Source organism: Sesamum indicum, linkage group LG1 (assembly GCF_026168435.1).
Source record: "Sesamum indicum cultivar Baizhima isolate 11 linkage group LG1, ASM2616843v1, whole genome shotgun sequence".
In the NCBI taxonomy this organism is placed as follows: domain Eukaryota; kingdom Viridiplantae; phylum Streptophyta; class Magnoliopsida; order Lamiales; family Pedaliaceae; genus Sesamum; species Sesamum indicum.
The window spans coordinates 2781360-2806335 of record NC_142657.1 but is presented as its reverse complement, the minus strand read 5'-3'; the positions used below and the strand labels follow the sequence as shown (position 1 = coordinate 2806335).

General features: G+C 33.1%; 1 pseudogene across 1 annotated transcript; it reads right to left on the bottom strand.

Moving 5' to 3' along the window:
• Positions 1 to 5072: 5072 nt before the first annotated feature.
• On the bottom strand, positions 5073 to 10792 carry LOC105156359 (flavonoid 3'-monooxygenase CYP75B137-like; annotated as a pseudogene). Its single transcript, XR_016064399.1, has 2 exons — positions 9678 to 10792; positions 5073 to 5796 (listed from the first exon to the last, which is right to left on the bottom strand). The product of XR_016064399.1 is annotated as a flavonoid 3'-monooxygenase CYP75B137-like (transcript).
• Positions 10793 to 24976: the final 14184 nt, after the last annotated feature.

Sequence of the window (24976 nt, the reverse complement as noted above, 5' to 3'; positions counted from 1 at the left end):
CTTGGAACTATATTCTGTACCATGGACTGTGATATAATTTCTTGAAATCTGCTGATATATATATCTCTGTGAACTCATAACTGGTGAAACCTGTGATATACATTTTGTTGGCATATATGTTGTGACTATTGCTGTGATCTGTTGTGAATTTCTGTGATTCGTGATACTCTCTTGCTCAAATCCGTTGCAAAACGTTTTCTGAAAATCTTTCTTAAAACTATTTTTCGAACCTTTTTCTAAAACAAAAACCTTTTTAATGGCCGGATACAATTTATAACCTTTTGATGGAAAGAGTGATTTTCAATTTGGCAGCCAAAAATGAAGGGTATTTTAATTCAACAAAAGGTTTTTAAGGCCATTGATGGTAGATACACTGATTCTATTTCTGAAGAAAAAATTTTGGAAAACGATGAATATGCTTATTCTTCTATAATTCTTAATCTGTCAGATAATGTTTTAAGAAAGGTTGGTAAATACAACCTTGATTTATCGAAAAACATTGATGAAAACTTGGATGATTTCACTAAATTAGTTCAAGATATCAAATTGACTGGTGATAAGAATACTGATGAGTACTCTCCTATTGTGCTTCTAAATGCTATACCTGATACATATTCTGATGTGAAAGCTGTGATTAAATACGGTAGAGATAGTGTGAGTCTTGACACTATTGTTAATGGATTAAAAAAATAAAGAGATTGATCTAAAAACGAATAGACCTAGTAATAACCAACATGAGATAAACTCTGTGAGAGGTAGGTCCAAATTTAGGAATTCTAGCTATAGATACAACAGTAGGAGTAAAAACCGAAATAGAAACAACAATAGGAGTAAATCTAGGACCAGAGATCATTCACATAGAGATGATAAAACCAAAGAGAGAAGATGTTATAACTGTGGCATAAAAGGTCATTATATCAAAGACTGTAGAAAACCTAGGCGAGATAATAGAGATAACAACGGAGAAGAAAAAGAAAGAGTGAATAATGTTGCTGATGAATCTGGTGAAGTGTTTGTTGTTTCTGATGTGAATTCTCTACATTCCATGAGCATGTATGAATGGCTTGTTGATTATGGGTGTACTTTTCGTATTAGTCCTTTTAAAAATATTTTCTCAAATCTCAAACTTGATGATTTTGGCTTCGTATCTATGGCAAATGAAAAACGTTGTGAGATTAAAGGCATTGGTGATATTTGTTTGATTTTCAATGATGGTTACAAAATGACTCTTGAGAATGTTAGATATGTTCCTGAACTTAGTCATAATCTCATTTCATGTGCTGCATTGGAAGATGAGGGTTTAGAAGGTAGGTGGGGAAGGGGCATCATGAAAGGTTCTCTTGTTGTTTTCAAAGTAGAAAAGAAACGCAATTTGTATTTATGTTCAGTTACTTATGATTCTATGGCTGCATCTGTGAGTGTGCATGACAAAACTTTTCTGTGGCATAAACGTTTTGGGCATATCAGCTAAAAAGGACTTGAATTTCTGAACAAAGAAGGCATTTTGTGTGATAAGATTGACAAATTGCAATTCTGTGATGAGTGTGTTATGGGAAAACAACATCGTGTGCATTTTCCTACTGCACCCTCCCCAAATCCCTCTATGTCATCTTGCATGTTAGACTACGTTCATGTTGATGTATGGGGACCTTCTAAGGAACCCACCCATGGTGGAAATCGTTATTTTCTTTCCATTGTTGATAATTTCTCTCGAAAGATATTTGTTATCTTGCTAAAGCACAAATCTGAGGTCTTTGAAAAATTTGAAAAGTAGAAAATTCTTGTTGAAAACCAAACGAGTAAGCGGCTTAAATCTTTGCATACTGATAACGGTCTTGAGTTTTGTAATAAAAACTTTGATGATCTTTGTGATAAATTTGGGATTAAGAGACATAAGACCAATCCTTACACCCCACAATAAAATGGCGTTGTTGAACGCATGAACCGTACCTTACTTGAAAAAGTGAGATGTTTGCTGATCAGTTCAGGTTTACAAAAAATCTTTCTAGGGTGAAGCAGTTTTAACTGCTGCTTACTTGATGAACTTGTCTCCTTCTGTGCCTCTATTAGGTAAATCTCCTGAAATTGTTTGGAGTGGTAAGAAACCTGATATTTCTTTCTTACGTACTTTTGGTTGCTTTGCATTCATCAAAGTTCTGATAAACTTAAACCTCGCTCTATGAAATGCGTTTTTATTGGTTATCCTGTTGGGGTTTAAAGGGTATAGATTGTGGGTTCGGAGCCAACCTGGGTATAAAGTGATTATTAGTAGAGATGTAACCTTTAACGAAGATGAAATGCCCTGTCTCTCAAAACCCGAAACAACAGAAAAAGACTTAACCTTTAATAAGGTGGAGGATAACCAAGAAGAGGGAGAGTATATAGAAACGAATAATAATGAACAAAACATAGAAGAAGAAGAACCTATAGAAAATCCCAATCCCTTAGAAGATTACCAACTAGCACGAGATAGGAATAGAAGAGAACGTAGGATTCCCTTTAAGCTAAACGATTTCCAACTAGCCCGAATGTCGAAAATTCTGAACCTACAAACGTAGACGAAGCCCTTAAGTCTAAGAAATGGCTTAGTGCCATGAATGAGGAGATGAAGTCCTTGAAGGATAACCACACTTGGGATCTAGTGCCTAAACCAAAAGAATGTTCCTTAGTGGATTGCAATTGGATCTTTAAAATCAAGCAAGAAAACCCTCCAAAATACAAAGTTAGACTAGTAGCCAAAGGGTTTACTCAAAAGGAAGGGGTAGACTATAATGAGATTTTTCACCCGTTGTGAAATACACTACTGTACGTGTTATTTTTGCTCTTACTGCTCATTTTGATTGGGAGTTAAAATAAATGGATGTTAAAACTGCTTTTTTGCATGGTGACCTTGATGAAAACATTTATATGCAGCAACCCGTCGGCTTTATTGATAAAAACAAATCCAATCATGTTTGCTTGTTAAGAAAATCCTTATATGGCCTAAAGCAATCTCCAAGGCAATGGAATAAAAAGTTTGATACTTTTATGCTTTCTCTTAACTTCAAAAGAAGTGATTATGATCATTGCTTATATTTCAAATTCTTGAATGATGTTCCTGTCTTTCTCGTTTTGTACGTTGACGACATGCTTATTGCTAGTCCTAGCATAAAATTTGTTGAAACTTTGCAAAATGATCTTTCCAAAACTTTTGAAATGAAAAACCTTGGTGACGCAAAAAGAATTCTTGACATGGATATTTGTAGAAATTGAAAAAGGTTTTCCGTACTCTTAAGTCAAAAATATTATATTCACTCCATTTTGAAAAGGTTTTCTATGGAAAATTCAAAACCCACTTCTGTGCCTTTAGCTGCCATTTTCAATTATGCAAGGACCAATGTCCTAAAACTGCTTCCGAAAATCAGAGAATGAGTAAGGTTCCTTATTCTAATGTTATTGGGTCTATAATGTTTCTTATGGTATGTACTAGACCCGATATTGCATATGCTATAAGTTGCTTGAGCAGGTACATGTCCAATCCAGGACCTCCCCATTAGGAGGCTTTAAAATGACTTCTAAGGTACCTACGTGGTACTGATAATATAGGTATAAATTTCTCCAAATTCTCTGACTCTATTAATCTTGTTGGTTATGTTGACTTTAACTATGCTAATGAGAAAGACAGTAGGAAATCTACTACCTCTTACATTTTCAATTTGTGTGGATCATGCATTAGTTGGAAGTCTCAACTATAACACATTGTTGCACTGTCTACTACTGAGGCCGAATACATTGCTACTACAGAAGCTTTCAAAAAAGCAATTTGGCTTGAGGGCCTTATTAAAGAAATTGGTTTTCTTAAAAATCGGCTTGTTATTTTTTCTGACAGTCAATCTTCTATTCAACTTTGCAAAAACCCCATTTTTCACGATAGGACTAAGCACATTGACGTTAGATTCCATTTTATTCGTGATATTGTGAGTAATGAGGTTATCAAATTAGAAAAGGTAAGAACTGAAGAAAACCCAGCTGACACGGGTACAAAGAGTCTTCCTGTTGAAAAATTTGTTAACTATTTAAAAATTTTAAACTTAGCCCCTGACTAACTTTGCTACTCTTTCTTGCAGGTACACAGGGGTAAGCCCCCTCTAAGGCAGTGATGATAATGCCAGATCCAAGAAAACTCCAGACCAATTTCCCTTCAACGGGATATTTTGGTCCAAGGTGGAGTGTGATATAATTATGTGGCCCAAAAGACTTTTAGTCTGGCCCATCTCTGAAGCCCACAATGACCCAACCTACTTTGGCAGCCCACTACCCGACCCGATAACCGACCCACTTCTACCCACTTATATTTTGCCCTAATCTGGTTCCTCTCTCATTCTCTACTTCTCCTCTCCTCTCTCTGCACCGACAGTTTCTTCCCCTTCCTCTCTATGAAATCTCCTCCTATTTTGTCACCGGATTTGATGGAGTTTTTCCTTCGCCAAGTCGATGGTGAAAGGAAAACTTCTAGTGCTTTCCTTCTTCACCAGTTTCCTCGGTCCAATTTATAGGGAGTCTTATACCCTCTTACATACCAGAAAATCGACAGTTATTTCTTGAGATTTCTTCGTGAATCTAACGAGTCTAAGTGAATGAAGTGATGCAGTGATCTAAGTGATCGGAGTGTGGTCGGTATTCTGACTTTGTGGTGTTACCGTGGGTCGGTGATTTCTGGGAATGGTACTATCTATGTGACCGGTTTCCCCTCGCTTGGATCTGGCAGATTCTGAGCCGAACTATCTTACAGAGTTTGATTTCTGTTATTACATTTTTATTCTTTAAATTTCTGTAATCTTGGGTTGTATATATAAAAGGAGTTTCGTACTCCAATCGTTTGTAATATTTTGGTTAGGATCTGTCTGATATCCACTTAACAATTATAATTTTAATCCCAAATCATAATTTTATTAAATTCTTGATGGAAACATCAATCAACGCATTTCAGGACTTAACGAATTTCGTGTCATGCACGTGATGCTTCCATTAAGAATTTAATGAAATTGCAAACTTATTTAAGTTATGGGTGCAATGTTATGAGTAAAAATTAGTAGGATCAAAATCACAAAAATACTAACTTAAGGGACGTAAAATGCAATTCTTCCAATAACTATATAAACATATAGATAGGTTACGACTATGCATACAAGTTCAAATATGGTAACCTCTGAGTCTCCGATATGGAGTAGCAATCAAAGGAGTGCTTTTCCTCATGACAAATCCAAATTTATCCGAGAGGTCAACTGTTTCGCCCTCCGGCAACCGCCACTCAAATGAATGAAGGAGTGTAGCAAGCAAATACATTACCATTCTCTTAGCCAAATGGAGACCTGGACACACCCTTCTCCCTGATCCAAATGGAATATAATGGAAATTGTTCCCAATGTAATCAAAATTTCCTGCATTGTCCTTCAGAAACCTGTCAGGCCGGAATTCGAAAGGATTCTCCCAAACCTGTGAATCCATACATATCGACCACAAGTTCAAGAAGACTTGTGAGTGCTTTGGGATCATGTATCCGCCAATTATGCAGGATTGACTAGGACACCTGGGAACAAGGAGTGGGAGTGGAGGGTGCCGACGGAAAGTTTCCTTCAGGACAGCATCCAAATAGTGTAGACTGGTTATGTGGGATTCTTCGACAATGTTGTTCTCTCCGACAACATCTATTAGTTCTTGTTGCACTTTTTTCATTATGTCGGTGTTGTGCAGAAGCTCGGCCATCACCCACTCCACCATCGTTGCCGTGGAGTCAGTCCCGCCAAGGATAATGTCCTGTTATACAAAGGTTAGCTAAAGAAATTTAAAGTGGGATTCCGACCCTTATATTTCCCATAAGGGCAGAAGTTACTAGCAATATTTAAGATAAACATATATATATATATATGTATATACGTATCGTACTCTATCGAGAATGTTTTAATATTCAAAATAATAATCCAATTGACATAGTCCTCTATTTTAGAAAATTTGGATGGTTCCAAAGAAAGAATTTTGTTGGAGGGGATGACTGTCATATCTCACGAGGTAGATTTAATCTATAATAAACAATTTAAATTCTACATTTTGGGTTATACATTTAAGCGTGCCACGACGTAATACTCATATTTCTTATAATAGAACATTTATGAGTTTGATAAATAAATAAGTTAAAATTTTCACTTAGATCATAAAATTTATTAATTAGCACCTATTATAGACCTCTTTTTATTTCATAAACGAATAGAGAAATATGGGTGTTCTTAGGTACTTAGTTTATATAAAAGGAAATTAGGGTAAATACACTATATATATATATATACATATACAAAAGAAAGAAATATATATATATATATATACAGCGGCCGAACGAAAAGAAAGGTGAAACAGAGCATCCGCCGTAGTTGTAGTCAGGCATTTGGCTTATTAATTTGATGAATTGTATCAAGACAAATATGTGAATTTGTGTAATGATAATGGGTTGATTAATCAAAAGAGATGTAGATCAATGCCATTATGCTTAGGGAATTTGTGCAATTAATCTAGGTTGAGCATCAGTAACACGAATTCCTTCTTTGAGCCTTGATTTTTTCTTTTCTTTTTTTTTTTTTGTTCAGTAATGACAAACTAATTAATTATTATATATTTGTCGGCTTATTGAGTTGTTAAATGGTTAATAATAAGATAATTCACCAACGCAATTGCCGTAGAGTAGTTAGATTATGAGAAGAATGCTAGAATATACATAAATAATATATATGTACGTACATAAATACAATAATACGAATAGTAATCATTATGTTAGTAACAGTAATAATACGATTTTATTTTAAGATACGGGTCATTTGGACTAGACGATCTACTTAGACGAATAACGAAATAGGTAAGTGGGTTTTTCATTCTACTCTTTTCATTTTTAAAATTTTATTCAAATCAAAGGATTTTCTCGCAAATAACTCTTTTATTTATACATATATACATACTTTGTTTTGAACATGCTTATTATATATGTGTATCGATATTTTCGCATTCTGTAGAAATATGCCTTTATTTTTTTTCAATATATGTATACAGTGTTGGAATCATGAAATTTTTTTATTTTTATTTAGTAGAATTATAAATAAATTATTGCTCAGAATTTACTAAGATCAAGTTTAGGGGCTAGCCTTGAAATTTTTCCAACCCATCTACTAGTGTTAAGTGGGATACTACTGTCACTACATTAGTGTTAAATAGGACATGGTTCTGGCTATGATACTATGTTCTGACCCGCCTATTAGTGTTAAAGTGTGGCCTGGCTATAGGCTAAAACGGCATCTTGCCCACCTTAACGTGATCTAAAATTAAGAAACTGATCTGTTAAACTAATTTATTTTAATACTTTTGAGCATAAAAGAAATCTTGTTTAGTCGAATTATAATCATTTTGCCACATCTGAACCAAACTAAGTGATGCAAATTCACATCTCTTTGGGTCCAATGAAATCGTACTTTGTGCAGGAGATTGAAATGTTTAACTATTTTCATCTACTCGTTTCTTGAAACTTTCGATAAATGAATTTTACGTGTTTTATGACATTATATAATTGTGCATGCTCAAGCTAATAAAAGGAGAGTCAGTTACTGAGTGATTAGTGATGCTGCCGTGTTACGTCTCAAATTTGGGGCGTGACATGAAGAGCTTCAGCAGTTGAGCTTCTTCACTATTCGCCAGGTGAGATTTAGGGCAAATTCAATCCTTCGTACCCCTAGTTAAGATTTTAAGGGCAAAAAAGACAACAACAAAAAAAAAAATTCCCTTTTAAAAAAAGTAAGTATTTGTTGTTTATGGTTTTTTAAAATTGTATAGGAGTTTTTTTTTTTCAATTTTAATAAATGAGTAGAGGTGTACGATCAAATTCCCGTTTAAGAACAAGCGGCTTTTACCAAAAAAGAAAAAAAAAATTGTCTACAATGATTAGAAGATCAATTTGAAATTTTGTTATTGTTGCAATTGAGCCCGAACTACAAATAAGAACCAAAATATAATCTTTATTCCAGAAGAATCCTTAATATTGGACATATATTCTAAATTTTGTATATAAAAAAATAAAAATATAGAGGCTATTGAAGTAAGAGTAATATATGTGCATATTAGTCTAGTTCATTGAGTTTATTTGTCCATGTAAAAAAGTTTTTATTTTATTTAAATTTAGTAAGTATGAGATTATTTGTCTGTATTCAAAAGATTCCCAGATTTATTTAAATAAATTGGTTAGTAATATATTTTAAAATTCACTTTGATATCAAATATTTTATATTTCTATATGCTATTGGTTATTATATTTAGATTTAGATAGTCTATCGTTGTTTGTATTCATCCAGAAGATTCATTAATATTTTTATGTATATGGTTAGTAAAATAAATTTAATTTATTTTTATATAAAATATAACCTTTGTATTTTTATGCTTACGAATCATTTTGACTTTAATTTATTTATTATTTACCTATATTTATATTTAAAAGTAAATTATTTACTTGCTATTTAAGAAAATATATATTTCTTCCGTGCCTAGCACGGGTACTAGCTAGTTTATATAGATACAAATTATAGAGTAAAATACAATGAGTTTCCTTTAGGCTTGGTATTATTATAAAGTTCCCTAATTGTTTGAAAAATTATAATCGCAATGAATTTTTCAAACAACAAAAAAGTGTTCATAATTATGTCAAACTTTAAGAGAACTTGTTGTAATTTATCCTAAATGAAATGAAATTCAAAATGTTGTTCTCCTTTAATGGAACAGATTGGCAGTTGAGTATCTTCTAAGATCCGGGACCGTAGATCAGGAGACCCTCAACCTATATAATTAAGGGATAATTACTCCGTTCTTTCATGATGTTGATATAATTATGTAAATATTTTGTGGGAGAAATTTTATTCAATATTCTTGAAATTTACTTCTGTCCAACAAATAACCATAGTAAATAGTTATTAACTACGGGCATGCCATATTTAATGCCGTGTTTTTTTCAAAGTTGACTCAAATATTTACCATGGCAAATACTTTGGCCATGGTGAATAAGGTAAGTTTTTGCATCAAATTTATTTAATAATAATTAATAATAGTGATTTACTATGATTTTTAGCTCATAACAATCAAAATATAGGTAATAATAAAGTTTTTTTTAGTTATACGTCTCACACGCTAATACAAGTTAGAAGGCAACACCCCTTATTGTTTGAAAAATTATAAATACCCCTTCCAAATGGAATAATATTTAGTCCACAGACAAGGAGTTGAAAATTACAACTTTTACTCTTATTTACTTTTTTATTTTTATTTCTAAAAATATTTGAAAAATATATGAATAAAAAGGTAAAGTAAATATTCTATTGGGCATATTTAGTCCATAAAAATTTAATTATAAATTATAATTCATAAGGCATTTTGGCTAGTTTACTGTATGGATGAAAATCTTATGAAAAATAACAAAATGAGCTTATTATTAAATAAAAATTAAAATTATTAAGTAATTATAATTATGACAAATTTTAATAAAGACGGCTGTAATTTATCATTGTGGTTTAGTCCAAAACAGGAATGATATCAATAAAGCCCAAAACAGCATATCCATAAACATGTCTATGTCTCAGGGACCAGAAAATGAAATGTTCGAGAAGTTGAGAACTTACCATCAAGATGGCCTTTATTTGAGTCAGCCCAAACGATGATCCCTCTCCAACTTTCTGCTGCTTCATCTCTAAAAGAATTCCCAGAAAGTCCTTTCGCCTCTCACTCTCATGAGCAGTCAAGTCACCCTCCTCAGCTCCCATCATCTTCGTTCTTTCATCTATAACCGTATCAAGAATTTCGTCCACGCTTCGCATAAGAGCCCTAGTTTCTTTCTCAATTCCCTGAACATCAAACTTGGCCAAAACCGGAACAAAATCAGAAACATTAGGCTTTCCCAGCAAATCAACTAATTTTAACACCTTATACCGAAACTGAGCTCCCAATTTATCACGCTTTTGCTCGTCGATCGTCCCACCCCAGAGCAAGCTTAGTATCACATTGAGCTCGGTCAGGAAAACCAGTTCACCAATTTCAATGGGCTTGCCTATCTTCTTACTCACATCCCTGACCACCTTTGCCACTTCCTCCTTACGCAGCACGTAGGTACCCTGGAGATTGTTGTTACTTAGCATCTCGCGTACGAATAGTTTTCTCATGTCACTCCAGTAGGGCCCATAGGGTGACCAGGCGATGTCTACGCCACCGGTGACGACTACTGCTGCAACAGGAGGATCTCGATTTGCAAAAATCATGTCTTGATCGCGAACTACCTCCTTTATCAGAGCTGGGGAGCTGATCACGATGGAAAGTTTGCCGCCTAGCTGGAGCTTGTAGATCGGGCCGTATTTTTGAGCGAGTTCTGCAAATTGGTGGTGCAAGTTGAGTTGCAGAAATGGTAGGTATCCAAGAATTGGCAGTCCCCGGGGCCCTGGCGGGTATGGAGTTGTTCCCTTTTTTGATTTCTTGAATATCCATGAAGACCAAAGGACGGAGGCCAGAAGAGAAAAGACTGTCAGAGCTGCAAGAGCAAGGTCGTCCATTTTCATTTTGGTAGCTGGAATTATTGAAGAAACTACTGCTGGAAGGCAAGAGCTTTATATGTGGTTGATGAGATAACGATCAAATGGCATGATATATTCTCTACCATCATTAATGCAGATCCGCTCACTAACAGTTTTCTATCACTGGTCGGTTTGCTCTTTCTTTGCAAAAACTGTCCAAATCCAGAAAGGGTGAATTTGTACAGTACCCTAGAATCTAGAACAATGGTCTAAAGAGAAAAAATAAAAGTGGCTATTACAAGTTAACTATTAACAACTATTTTTTCCATAGCTAAAAATCATGACAAATATTTATTAATCGTTGTAAAAATTTAAATTTATATATTAATTTTATTTGACCGTAGAATATTAATTTATTATGATTTCTAAATCGTAATAATTATAGTGTAGCGAAAAATCATTTCTTTTTTTTTAAAACATGCATATCATTCCTAAGCTAGGGTATGATAAAAAAAATAAGAAAGAAATGGAATCAACTTTTCAAATCACTCATTCACAATAGCCCTGCATAAAATCTGTAATTAAAAATAGTTTTTTTCGAATATTACAGTGAATATACACTTATATTATATTATCTTTCTATGTTTCCATATAATAAATCAGAAATCAAATAAATACTTTACATGCATAAATTAAAGAATACAGATCATATACAGTATACCGATATTGTTACATATATAATATTTTGTTACAGTAAATATTTTGTTACACATTTGATACTGAATTTACAAATTTGTCCTCTATAGCTTTTTTTGCGAAAAAATCTTAGCGAAAATTGAGACATGAGTGCCATGTGACCAAACATATTATTTCGACCACTTTTTGATATTACGACCTTTAAACTTAAATTATATAAAAATTTATATTAAGAGTCTAAAATTGCTACCCTGTGATGATAACAGAAAATGGAAATTTTGTCTGAATGAAATATGTACGGAGGATAATCAGTAAGAACATAGTTAGCAAAATCTCCAGATCGATTCCCCTCTATTTAGCAACATCGACGCACTCCAGCAAAATTATCCAATTTCGGAAGATAATTTTGAATCAATTAATTATAATATGAATTTACTTAGTTGACCTTCAAGAATTACAAATAAACAGAAATACTATTTTATATACGTATCATAACAATAACAAGATACGTTCACACTTCTATAATATAGAAAAAAAAAATACATCAATAGATATAGATAGATAACTAGAGGGAAAAATGCATTTTACATCCAAAAAGTTAGTTTTTTTTTTTTTATAAAAATTTTGGTATTATTATTTTTAAATTCAGTGTATTGTATCCCACAATATATTCAAAAAAATTGTAATTTAATCTCAAATCATAATTTTATTAAATTTCTTATAGGAACATCAGTCAATGCCTCTCAAGACTTAACGGAGTTTTTCATTAGAAATTTAACGAAATTAAAACTTGAACTAAAATTGCAAAATTTATGAAGTTATGGGATGCGATGTGATGAGTTCAAAAATAATAGGATTAAAATCACAAAAAAACTCAGTTTATAGGACGTAAAATGCAATTTTTTCAGTCACTAGAAGGACAAATAGATAGATTATGATTATGCATACAAGTTCAAGTATGTCAACATCTGAATCCTTGATATCGAGTAGCAATAGAAGGTGTGCTTTTCCTCGAGACAATCCCAAATTTTTTCGAGACGTCAACCATTTCGTCCACTCACAACCGCCAGTCAAATAAATGAAGGAGCGTAGCAAGCAGATACATTACCAATCTCTTAGCCAGAGGGAAACCTAGACACACCCTTCTTTCTGATCCAAATGGAATACATTGGAATTTGTTCTCAATGTAATCAAATTTTTCTGCATTATCCTTCAGAAACCTGTCAGGCTGATATTCAGAAGAATTTTTCCAAACCTGTGTATCCATAAAGACTAACCACAAGTTCAAGAAGACTTGTGAGTGCTTTGGGATCATGTATTCACCATTAATGCAAGATTAGCTTGGACACCTGGGATGAGGAGTGGAACTAGAGGGTGACGATGGAAGGTTTCCTTTCGGGACAACATCCAAATAGTGTAGCTTGGTTACATGAGACTCTTCGACAATGTTGTTCTCTCCAACATTTGTTAGTTCTTCTTATACCTTATTCATGATATCGGGGTTGTGCAGAAGCTCGGCCATCACCCACTCCATCATTGTTGCCGTGGTGTCAGTCCCACAAAGGATAATGTCTTGTTATACAAAGGGTAGCCAAAGAAATTTGAAAAGCTTCTGCAGTTGACCTTCTCCATTACACCCCATATCAGATCTAGGGCAAATTCGGTCCTTCATACCCTAGTTCATAGTTTAAGGGCAAATAAGTAAAAGAAAATACATTTTTCCCTTGAAATCAAAATATAATACGAAAAATGATAAAAAGATCCCTTACAAACACACAGGCTTGTTTTCCCTAGATCTATTCCCAAGCTTCCGATTTTCAAGTGATGATTTTGTATAAGTAGACCCTTCTTTTATTACCTAGATATTGGTGTTTGAAGTAAAGGGAGTTATATTTTTTATTTTTAATTTTTTAAAATTTAACTGAAGCTTTTTTCGATTTTAATAAATGGGTAGAGATCTACGCCACACTCCCTTCTATGCACAGGCGGCTTTCACCATAAAAACAAAAGAGAATGTCTAGAAAAATTATAAAGATCAAGTTAAAGTTCTATTATTGTTGTAATTGGGTTAGAACAATAAAAAAGAACCAAAATATAATTTTTATTCGAGAAAAATCCTTAAAATTGGACATATATATTCTAAAGAGATAATTATATTTACACTCCTTCAGCTATTGTCCATTAAACCATCCTTATCTTTTAAAAAATTATAGAAACCATCCTAGCAGCCTTTAAAACTCAAAAATACCCTTGTTGTCCCGATAAAACTTTAGTCTAATTTTTCAACAACAGAAATGCCCTCAGGGGTATTTCTGTAATAATCAAAAGAGAAACGGGGTGTCAAAGTAGTATTTATAGAAATGAATAATATGATCCTCTATATTTTTTCTATTATTTATACTAATTTTAATTTCTATTTAAATTATTTTATTGACTTTTCCTTATTCAATCACTATATAAAATTACATCTTTTAATAATTGAAATGTCAAATAATTCAATTAATATATTAATAAAAATTAGTTACTAGGTTCAAAATTTAAATTAAAAGATTATCACACTTGTATAAATTATTTTAAATTTTTAAAATTAAAAGATTTATTTTTCATTTTATTAAAAGTAATAAATTGTACATGTATGTATATATATTTATATTATAAATATATAAGTATATATGAAATAATTGAACATATTTAATTATTAATACATATATATTTTAATGCTGGACGATAGTAGAGGCGGGCGAAGAATGGATGCAAGTGGGGCGAGGCCGTTGGGCACAAGCGGTTGAGAATGGGCATGCTGGTAGGGTTGTGAAGAGAGGATAATTTTTTTTAAAAAAATTAAATTAATAATTTAAAACATTTTTAATAACTTATTTTGAATTATAGCTCCCTACCTGCACCTTGGGACCAGGAAGGAAGCGTACTCTTTCGACAGTTGTAAATTAGATTGACTGTAGGTTGTAAACTAGACTGACCGATCGTAGAAAAAGAATTTAACATTTATCGAGCGAACAAAGTTCACTTTAGTGAACGATAGTGAGCGAGGTAAGGCGCATGCTTGAGAAAGTAACATAAACTAAACGCATATAGGCTCCAAATATTACGAACTAATGAGCTAATAGGAGTGAAAGCCTTTGTTAGCTAGGAGGCTCCGCTAGGGCCTTGTTGAGCTTTGAGTAAGTGGCTAGGAGTTGCTCTTTAGATGCTAGAACTAGAGCTAGAGATAGAGCTATAGCATGCAGCTAGATTATGGCATGTAGAGCAGGTTATAGGGGAATTAATAGACTAGAAAGCAATGGAATTAATTGAGCTATTCGACCAGCGCGATCCTAACTGAAAGGAAGAATAGAATAAGTTGGTCTACTGCCCTATGAGTTAGCCGCTGAAGACACAGCTGCAAACCTGTCTACAAGCTAAAACTACTGGCCTGCCTATTCATTATTTATTAATTTTAGTAAAATTTAATTACAAACAAAAATAAAGGATATAAATAATCTTTTAATTGTAATAATTTTAAACAATTTATTAAAGTGTGATAATTTTTTAAATTTAAACTCATAATTTAGTAAGTGATTTTATTAATATATTAATTGAATAATTGAATATTTTAATTATTAAAAGGTGTAAACTTTATATAGTGATTTAATTAAAAAAAGTTAATGAAATAATTTAAATTTGAATTAAAAGATCAATATAAATTATATAAAAAAAGATCTATCAGATCATATTAATCATCCCCATATACATTACTTTGACACCTCCTCTATCTTTTGGTAATTAGAGAAACACCCCTGAGAACATTTCTGTCCTTGAAAAATTATAGTAGAGTTTGACCGGATCAACAGGGGCACTTTGGGATTTAGAGGCTATCAGAGGTGATTTTTTATAATTTTTCAAAATGTAGAATTGGTTTGTGTAAAATGACAATAGGTGAAGGGATGTAGATGAATAATTATCAATAGGGCGGGGAGGGGGTGGGGGGCAGGGGGTGAGTGGGGGTGGGGGTTATTTTTTTATTTAAATTTATATTATAGAATATAATAATTTTCTTTTTATAATCTGTAATTATTTATAAAATAATAATTTTTTGTATTATATGATATAAAAATAAGAATTTACTTTTTATAAATTATAAGTATTTATAATTCCCATATTTTTTATGTATTTTAAATAAATTTATAATTTCCTTATTTTTATCTATAATTTTATAATTAAATAAAATAAAAAATTATCTATAATGACATTATGTATATTTATCAATAATTTTATGCATTTTTTTTATCTATATAATCTATAATTATTTATAAAATATTAATAATTTTTATAATTTATATTTTTTAGGATTAAATACACTTTACACCCCTAAACTATGCATAAAGTGCATTTACACCCCTGAACTATAAAACGTAACAAAATAGCCCCTTGTGATATGCACTAAATTTTTTATGATGAAAATGCCCTTATTATTTACACCTTTAAAATATCTCTATTACAATCATCTTTCCTAAATATAATATGAATTATTATATATTTTTTATTTAAAATAAATACTACCCAAAATTTATGATTTTTATACTAATTATAGAGTCTGTATAAACTCCATAAATTTATAGTTTTAATATTTTTTAAACAACTGGTAAAAGATTTACATAATTTTTGCCTGTGTTGTTATCATATTGATTATTTTTTTAAAAAATAAATTATCAATACAAATTTAAAATATTACATCGACCATATATATTCTATAAAACATGAAAATCTATAATATAATTTTAATATATGATATTCTATATTTTTTTTAAGTAATGATATGATATATTTTTATTATATTTGACATGTTATTTAATAAAATTTTATAAGTTATATAACATACTTTTTCTATAATATTATATGAATTATGTATTAACACATATTTATATGTACTTTTTAATATAATTTACTTTATTTGTAAAATATATTTGCATATATTTAGCCTATAAATATTTTTTGTGTTCCATAATTAATAAAAAAAATGTAAATGTCATTTTTAAATAAAATATGAGCAAAATTTTAAATCACTAAAAATAGTTTGGGGGACATACTTTTATAAAATATATTTTAGGAAGTAGAATAAAAAAATATAAGGTTAGTGAGAAAAGTATGTTTGTCTTATCAATATCAAATTATTTTGTTAGGGCAATTTTTGTTGTTTTTCATACTTTAGGAGTGTAAACGAGACAAAATGCATACTTCAAGGTTGCAAAGTGTATTTAACCCCTTTTTTTTATAATCTATAAGTATTTATAAAATGATTATTTATAATTATATATAATTTTATGGATTTGTATATTTTTTTAGATAATATATATTTTTTAAAAGTTGATATATTGAGTTATATATTTTATTATAATTTATAATATATTTTAACGTGTGTAAGATTATTTATTATATGCATGTACAAATGATGTGTCATGGATGCAAGTATAAAATATAAATTCAAAGCATATTTTTATCCAATTTGATATTTTTTTTATTTAAGTGTTTATGTGGGAGAGAAGAGATAAAAAAAAAAAAAAAATCCACTTAAGCCAAAGTACTTTTAGTGTCACATGGAATAAATTAAATCATGAACAAAATTAATTGAAGCAACTCAGGAGAAAATTAAAAAAATCAGCCACCGAAGTATTTAATTGAACTATTTTTTAATATAATATATAAAATGTAATAATTATCGAAATTAGTGGACTAAAATTGGATGAGAGCATAGTTAGTAGACTATTTTTTTTTTTTTTCCAATCTTTCTATAATAAAATAGGAATATAGAAGCTATTCAAGTAAGAGCCATATAACACATATGAGTCTAGCTCTTTGAATTTTATTTGGCCATATAAAACAATAATTTTTACTTTTATTTAAATTTAGCAAGTATAAGATTATTTCTCTTTATCCCATAGATTCACAAATTTATAAAATATGGTTAGTAATATAATTTAAAATTTGATATCAAATAAGACTTTTATATTTCTATATACTTATAGAAATTGAATTACTTATAAATTTATTTATTTATTTTTATACACACAATTATACTTACTATGATGGCTATATTTCCATACTCTCTTTGAATTTTAATTTGCTAGTTAAACATTATCATTTATTTTATATTTAAAAATGATCTATAAATCCTGACTTATAATAATAGGGGCCACCGCCATAATAATATAAAGAAGGATCTGCATCAACAGGGCAAGACGTTGTACCATCATCAGGCACAACATCATGAGAAGAAGAAAAATAACTCGACCTAACTGCATAAAAAACCATCTGCTCCACCTAATCCAATGTGAATAATTACCCTCCACATGTGCAGCTGGGGTTTGCTCCTCAGGCACTGGAGGGACAGTCATATCGTCAAAGTACTCCTGCACCCTATCCTCGCCATGAGAAGTCCAATTATAATATTTTTGGCATAAACCCTCACATACACAAGTGATAACTGACATCATCGTTTGTTCTGTTTTTGCATTTTCAGCAAGGACACCTAATTTTGTCTCTATCCATATGTCCACGCTGACCCATGGAACATTTTATGAAGGTTTTAAGTCCATCTTCAAACTCTGGGGGTGTCAGACCTGCCCTCCCTAGGAGGTTCTTATTATACATCCATCTCCACAATTCGTATAATATGATATATATATCACTGTATTCATACATAAATATATGTATATATATCTAATTAATTTTTTAATTTGACTACCTACATATTTGTAAATATTACAGTAATATGTACATTGTTTAGGAAAATACATATATTAACACGATATAAGATTAATAAAAAATTATAAAACTAAAAATAATAAACTACAATTAATTGATTAAATACAATAAAGTATTAAATTAGTCTCTGTTACCTGGTCAATCATCTTAAGTGATGATCAGCACTAGTGGACGGTCCAAAATTTGAGTAATAATCTACAAATCAAATGTATATACACGAAATTAGAGTGTTGAGAGCGTGTGTGGTTAGTATAAGAATTTTTACAACAAATGAAATGAAATGAAATGCATATATATATAAGTTGTTTTGTAATGGCTTTTATAACAGCCTTTGGAATGCCCAAAATAGCCGTTGAAAACTAGCCGTTAGAAAATGTAGCTGTTATTTTGTAACGGTTCTTACAAAAAAAATCGTTCCTAATGTAACAGTTCTTGTAATACTGTCTTTTTGTATACTTTGCAATGATTTTTGCCACTATCATTGTAACGGTTTTAGAACACATAAACTTCGTAAAGATTTTTGTAACAGTTTTTCGCTATTACAAAAGTCATGTAAACCTCCATTACAAAGCTGTTATCATTATCCTCTCAATGATGTCAGCAAGTCCACTCTGTTATAAAAGCCGTGTAACGGCCGTTCCAAAAAAATCTTTACAAATTCCGTCTTTTTTTATAGTGGAGTGTTCGTACTTCTAACTACATTGTTGTGATCATCTATCATTACATTGCATTATATGGTCGAACCATTAGATTTTTAATCCAACCATTTTAATCACACTGAAACCATCTTACTTGCTTTAAAGTTTTAGACAAATTCGAGTAACAGATTTAGAGATATTGTATCTGAAAATTGTGCTTGTTTTTGTTACAAAATTTCTCAAGAGATGTCGGACGGATTATTGGAAATCCATTGGAATTTTTTTAAAACTTTTGGAATTTCGCTCCAAAATTAGGGTATTTTCAATGTATTTTTTAATGGTTATTTTGAATTTCAATTCCCACAATTTGTTTTTATTTTTGCGCCAAGTTAATTTTTCCCAATGGATTGAATTTGTTTAAGAGGTAGTCCCAAAACCTTATGAAAGATAATAAATAAGAGATGTCTCACTCTCCTCCATTAAAATAATTCATTAAGAGATGTCACACTTTTCATTTTTTTTTTTCTGGTAAATACTGCATTTGATTCGTTAAGTTTTCGTTTAGAATCATATTAGTCCCTCAAATTCATTTTTCAAGTTTAGCATTCTTAAACTTTAATTTTTGTTTCAATTTGGTCCCTCTGACCAATTTCCTGCGAAAATATGGTCGGAGTTTGACTTTTTGGAGAGTAATGATCAATTTAAGTTTGATTTATCACTTTACTCTCTTAAATTTGTCAATTGTCAAATTAGTCCTTTTTTAGAAAGAAAATCATTTTTTTTATATTTTTATATGGTGAATATGATGTAATTATCTTGTATGAAAAATAAAAATTTTAAACTCTTGTCAACATAATAATAACATATTGTTTTATTTAAAATAAAATAGTCTCTCTCTCTTTTTTGTTTTTCTCAAATGTGAAAGAAAAATTCAAAGTTATGAATAAATTTTATAAAACTTATCTAATCTGAAAATATAATTAAAAAATCTAAGTTAGTTTTTTAATGTTACGAGTTAAAGACAAGTCCAACAAAATTAAATCTTAATAATATTTATTAAATATGAACAACTATGATTTTGAAGAAAAAGTTGGTGAAATCTATTTTTAACTAGATTATTTGGTGGATTTCAAGTATATCTAAAAGTCATTTTAAGAGGTTTTTATAGAAATTTTTCTGTAAAATGGAACTATATATTTAGAAAATCTTGAAAAATGAATTACGTATCTATGAAATCCACCAAAATCTAGTTAAAAAGTATAATCTATCAATTTTTTATTCAAAAACCTAAAACATTTAATAAATATTATTAAAATTTAACTTTTTCAAAATCATTAACTCTTAGTCAGTAACTTTGTTTCCCTCTTAATCTAACCCTAACTCCAACACATGAGGCTCATATGACATTCGGCCGCTAAAACAATAATTTTGACAGCTATGTTCACCGTTCTGTTAAAAACTTAATCTACTTTGCGTTTATGTCCACCTTATATGGTATATGTTCTTTTGTGTAAACTTTGGTATATAGTACAAAAAATGTAATTAAGTGCTTTAGATTGCATATGGCCATTTGTTAGAAAACTATAACTGTAGTGTATAATGTGCAAATGAATGCATTAATATGGTAGCAAACTCGATCATTTGGAACAATATGATACTGAGATGGCCATTTCCTATATTGTGGTACCAAAAGTGTAATTTCTCTTGATGAAATATGTGAACTTTATTTAAATTATATTTTTGTGTGTATGAGTTAGTAGGTAAAATTACATTTTCGTCCTTGTAAATACTGGAGTAGGATGTGTTAAGCTATTGCATCTCATAAGGGAAAAATTTACATTTTCGTACATGAGGGAAAAATGTAATTTTAATTCCAAATCATAATTTCATTAAATTTATGATGGAAACATCAATCAACGCCTTTCGAGATTTGACGGATTTCGTACCATGCATGTGGTATTTGCATTATAAATTTAATAGAATAAACTTTGGGCTAAAATTGCAAAAAATTTGAAGTTATGGGATGCAATGTGATGAGTTAAAAAATAATATAATCAAAATCACAAAAAGACTAACTTGTGGGACGCAAAATATAATTTTTTCAGTAACTATATGAGCAAATAGATAGATTATGACTATGCATACAAGTTCAAATATGGAAACCTATGAATCTCTCATATGGAGTAGCAACCAATGGTGTGTTTTTCTTCATGACAATCCCAAATTTCTTCGAGGTATGCTATTTAACCCTCCGGCAACCGCCACTCAAACGAATGAAGGAGTGTAGCAAGTAGATACATTACCATTCTCTCAACCAGAGGGAGACCTGGACACACCTTCTTCCTGATCCAAATGGAATATACTAGAAATTGTTCCTAATATAATCAAAATTTCCTACATTGTCCTTCAGAAAGAAGGACTCTGTAAATTTGTACAGTAAAGCCACGATAGTGCATCCATGATAGGGTATTCTGGAGGGAAAAATAGTACTGTATTAACCAAAATCAATCAGGAGTGAACAATGAATGACCAGTATATATACAAGAGAAACACTAATTACCCTAACAACCTGCCTAACTGTGAAACAAACTAACTGATTAATTATAACAAGAATGTAAAAAACTAACTGACTCCAAACACAGAACGTATAAATACTAAGGATAAATAGGTCGCTGGTAATGAGGTCGTTGTGTGTGAGGTCATGTGGAGGTTGTTGGAGGTCGCGATGTGTGGATGTCGCTATATGTGGAGGATACTGCTCGCTACAGCCCCCCTCAAGATGGAGTCGAGGAAGAAGGGCCCAGCTTGCAAAGTAAACGACTGAAATCATTGGCATGAAGAGACTTGGTGAAGAGGTCAGCGACCTGATCAGAACCACGAATGTGAGAAGGGGAGATGAAATCGAGTTTGAACGTATCACGAACGATGTGGCAGTCAATTTCAAGGTGTTTGGTGCATTCATGAAAGACTGGATTGGCAGTGATGTGGAGGGCAGCATTGTTGTCGCACCAGAAAGAGATGGGTAGTGGAACCGAGACATGGAGGTAGCGCAGTACATAGGAGATCCAGAGAAACTCGTAGACGGTAGAGGCCATGCTCCGATACTCAGCCTCAACGGACGACCTGGAGACAGTGGCTTGTTCTTGGTCTTTCAAGAGATAAAGGACTACCCAAGGAAGACACAAAACCCAGTGCCTGAGCGGCGAGAATCAGGGCAAGAGGCCCAGGACGCATCTGAGTAGGCACTAAGCGTGAAGGAGCTAGTGGAGGAAAAGAACAAACTAGTGGATGACGACCCCTTCAAATAACAAAGGACGTGAAGGGCAGCGTTCCAGTGAGAAGAGCAAGGTGCTTGGAGGAATTGACTGAGCTGCTGGACATTAAAAGAAATATCTGGACGAGTAAACCAGAGATACAAGAGGCGACTAACGAGTCGCCGAAAGCGGTCTGGATCAGGGAGTAAAGAGCCATCATCCAACACTAATTTGAGTCTCAGTGGCAATGGGGTAGAGGTAAGTTTTGCATCAAGCATTGAGGTGTCAGCCAGAACATCCTGTAGGTATGCATTGGGTCACCTGCAAACCATGAGAGGAACAAGCGAGCTCGAGCCCAAGAAAATACTTGGCCATGCCAAGGTCTTTGATGCTGAGAAAACGATTAAGATAGGATTGACGAAATCCAGAGCAGAGGAAGACGACCCAGTGAGGAGGATGTCGTCCACATAAACTAGCAAGACAGTGAAGTCGCTGGAAGACCTCTTAACAAAGAGACAGTGCTCGTGGCTGGACTGATGGAATCCGAAGGCGAGTAGTTGGGTAGTGAGTTCTAAATTCCACTGCCTAGAGGCCTGTTTGAGTCCATACAGCGACCTCTGAAGTTTGCAGACCTGGCCAATGGGAACGCCAATGAGGCCTTCAGGGGGATCCATATAAAAATCTTCCGTCAGGAAACCGTGGAAGAAGGCATTGTTAATTTCAAGTTGCAATAAGGGCCAAGAGTTGGATGTTGCTAGCGCGAGGAAAATGCGAACAGTGATAGCCTTATCAACTGGAGAAAAGGAGTCAAAGTAATTGACACCCTCGAACTGATTATAGCCTTTCGCCACGAGACGGGCTTATAGCGATCAATGGAACCATCGGGATGGACTTTCAACTTGTAGACCCAACGAGACCTAACAGTACGTTTCCTGATAATAGAGGGGTGAGGATCCAAGTTTTATTCTCTGCAAGTGCATCTAATTCTTTAGACATAGCCTCTACCCAATTCTTATCCTTGCAAGCCTGCAGATAGCTTTTAGGCTCCTGCAAAGTAGATAAGTGTGCAACAAAACCAGAATGTGCAGAAGATGCAGAGATGCAAGAAAAAGATGAAGGGACGCAATGACAGTCATAGTCTGACAACCAGGTAGGCCTAATGTGAGGTCGCCGTGACCGGTGAAGTGGGACAGAAGGTGGCACAGGAGGAACAGAGGAAGGAGTGATCGCGGCAGGAGGAGAAATAGGGTCGCTCATGGGGTTAAGGGGATCTAGGTCATCAAACAGGAAGGGGCAAAGCAAAAGGTGCCGAAGGCGAGGTGAGGTCGCGATATGGAAAGGAGTGCTCATGTAAGACAACATCCCTAGAGGTAAACATGACATGAGAGGTAAGATCATACACCTTATAAGCTTTTTTTGTCTGGAAGTAACCAAGGAAGATGCACTTGGAGGCTCTCTTGTCAAACTTTCGTTTATAAAGTAAGGTGTTGGCAGCAAAGGACAGACACCCAAATGTGCATAGCCTCGTGAGGTCGGGTGGTTTGTGGTAGACAACTTCATATGGGCTTTTCCAATCAAGCAGAGGAGTAGGTAATCTGTTTGAGGAATGTGGCTGTAAGAATGGCTTCCCCCCAGAACTGAGTGGATAAATGTGATTGGAAAAGAAGATCCCTGCCCACTTCTAAGAAATGTTTATGTTTTCGTTCTGCGACGTTTTGCTGAGGGGTGTAAGAACATTAGGTTTGGTGGATTATCCCAAGGGAGTGGAAGAGTGAACTACATTGCTCGTTAGTGAACGAATGTATTTTACTATAGCTTGAAAGTGAACTTTGATCATATTTAGAAAATTGGTTAAAGTTTGAGGGACATGGGTTTTATATTTAAGGATGAAGGTCCATGTCGCATGACTAAAATCATCTACGATTGTAAGGAAATAGTGGCACCCAGTCAACGAACTAAGGGAACAGGGTCCCCATAAATTTGTGTAAAAGTTCAAAAGTTTTAGTGGTGCTAGTCGTGCTAGGAGTGAAAGGCAGACGATGTTGATTTTCCATGGGACATAAATCACAATATTCATCTACTGAAGCAATGTTATCTTTGATAAATGGGATATGTTTGAGTACATTAAAGGACGGATGACCTAGCCTCCTGTGCTATGGTAAAGTGTTACAAAGTTGAGATGAAAGATAAGAGTTAATGACAAAGGAGTGAGAAGATGAATCGTCTACATAGCATAAGCTCCCAATTAAATTTCCTACCGGAATGGTCTTCTTAGTCCTCTAGTCTTGAAACACACAACAAGAAGCATGAAATACGACCTCAATGGTAGTGAGAAGCAAATTTAGGGATTGAGAGTAAATTACACTTGAAGGAAGGCACCGGCAGTACATCAGTGAGGGTGAAGTTTTTATGCAAAGTGATAGTCCGGGAGTGGGTAACCGATTTGGTGGATCCATCAGGGAGATTTATTTAGGTTGGTCGAGATAGAGGGGTTAGGTTTGCAAGGGGACAAGAATTACCACACATATATTTCTTTGCCCCTGTATCTACAATCCAAGAGGATAAAATGTTAGCTCTAGAGCTCATAAGGGAAGTGTCCATACCTGCAAAATTATCGATGCGAGCTGAGCCTCCATGCTCACTAGGCTGAATTCGAGCTCGCACAAGTTTAAGGAGCTCCTACAGTAGCTCCTCCTTCACGTTAGGTTGCTACTGAGTCTCCTTCGAGGTCGCTACTTCCATAGTGAGCCAACGCGCTGCACTTGCATCCCGTTTTCTTTTATCCACCAGCTCTTTGTACCACTCAGGGGTGCAGTGAAGTTTGAAGCAGGTCTCTTTGTTGTGCCCTATTTTGCAACAGTGCATGCAGTATTAAGTGCGTGTTTATCTGGGATAGATCTTTTTTTGTCATATCGCCTCCCCTTTTACAGATAGGGCTCATTCTCAACGTTGTCTGCAAACTCCATCTATTCTATTTCTCTACGCTCTGTAGCATGGAGTAAGTTTTATTGATAGAGGGGACAGGATCCATGACTAGCAACTGGTGTCGCACCCCATCATAGACTTCGTT